Raw genomic sequence first — 1,768 nt, forward strand, 5'->3', positions numbered from 1 at the left:
TGTCTTCAATCAACACCTCTTTTCCCTTTCATCAAGCACATCGGGTTTCTGTCAGAGGCGCCACACTCTGGGGAAAAAAATAGCCCAAGAACCGAGGATAAAATTCATAAGCGTGAGAAGTAGGAGCTAACCCCACAACCCAGAAGACTTAGCAAGAATAACATGACATCTGGGTTGGAAATATTTTTTTTCCTTTAAGTCAGTGGTATGGAGTGAAAGAAAGAGGTCAAAACAACTTTTTCAGTCTTAACCTAGAGTGTTCCAAATATTTCTGGAAGTATTAAGGAAGAATTCTGATAGTTTATCAAACTCACTAGAGAACTGGGATTTTCTCCTAATTCACCTTGCATTTAAACCGAGGCTCTTCATTGCTCTTAGGAAATTTCTATCAGAGTTTTCACTTGAATCCAGAGCATTGTTCTTAATCATTCAGCAAACCATTTTTTTTTCTGAAGTCCTTCCCAAATATGTACTTTCAGGTTTAGAAAAGACTCAAAGATGACATTTTTGAGCTGGATTGTGGGGGAAAAAAATGCCACTTTAGAATACTCTGAAGGCAGAGGATAATGGTTTGATCACTTTTGGATACCCAAAGCCATTTTACTTCCCAAATCCCCAGTACCCTGTACTCTTCCTGGAAGAAGGCCCAAGAAGTAATTTTGTCCTTATCATAACCTCCTCTGGGTATAATCTTCAAATCAGATGTGCTCCACATAATAGCCGTGTGATCATTAACAAACTTTCAGACATCTGAGGAAGATGCATTATGGCACAGAACTAAAAAGCAATAATGAAATCTAAAGAGACAAAATCCACTAGAAAAGTGGTACAGCCTAGTGGAAAGAACATGGATCTGGGTGTCCGAGGATCTGGCTTCTAGTCCAGCTCTGCCACTTGTCTGCTGTGTGACCTTGGGGTAGTGACAACTTCTCTTGGCAATTACCTCTAAAATGGGGATTAAATAATCCTCCCTCCAATTTAGAATGTGAACCCTAAGTGGGACAGGGACTGTGTCCAACCTGGTTATCTTGTAATAATACTCATAATAATTATAGTCCTTGTTAAGCGCTTACTTTGTGACAAGCACTGTTCTAAGCCCTGGGGTAGATACAAGTTAATCAGGTTGGGTACAGTCCCTGTCCCACGAGGGGCTCATACTCTTAATTGTCATTTTATGGATGAGGTAACTGAGGCCCAGAGAAGTAAAGTGACTTGCCCGAGGTCAAACAGCAGACACGTGGCAGAGCTGGGATTAGAACCCAGGAGTGGAGGGAATCTGTAAGGATTCAAACTCAGGGTTTGACCCCAGTCTAGACCCATGTTTATAGCTTCCCCTTCTGCTGGGGGCTACAACCCACCATCCCAAGATCTACCCCAGAACCTATGACAGTTTTTGACACATACTAAGCGATGAAATCTTTAAAAAATTGCACCTTCTCGTCTTCATGATTTGGTGCTATAAATGGAAAATAAAATGATCAAGTCCAATGTGTGCTACATCAAGGCACGTAGCTTATTATCTGGAGTCTTGTATGTGGCTACAAATTACTTGTACCTTCCTCCTGTTCTCTTTCCTACTTTGATTGTGAGCCCCATGTTGGGCAGGGACTGTATCCCCTACCCCAGAGCTTACTACAGTGCTCTACACATAATAAGCAGCATGGAGAAGCAGCGTGGCTCAGTGGAAAGAGCACGGGCTTTGGAGTCAGAGGTCATGGGTTCAAATTCCGCCTCCATCAACTGTCAGCTGTGTGACTTTGGGCAAGTC

This window comes from Tachyglossus aculeatus, chromosome X1, assembly GCF_015852505.1.
Source record: "Tachyglossus aculeatus isolate mTacAcu1 chromosome X1, mTacAcu1.pri, whole genome shotgun sequence".
NCBI lineage: Eukaryota > Metazoa > Chordata > Mammalia > Monotremata > Tachyglossidae > Tachyglossus > Tachyglossus aculeatus.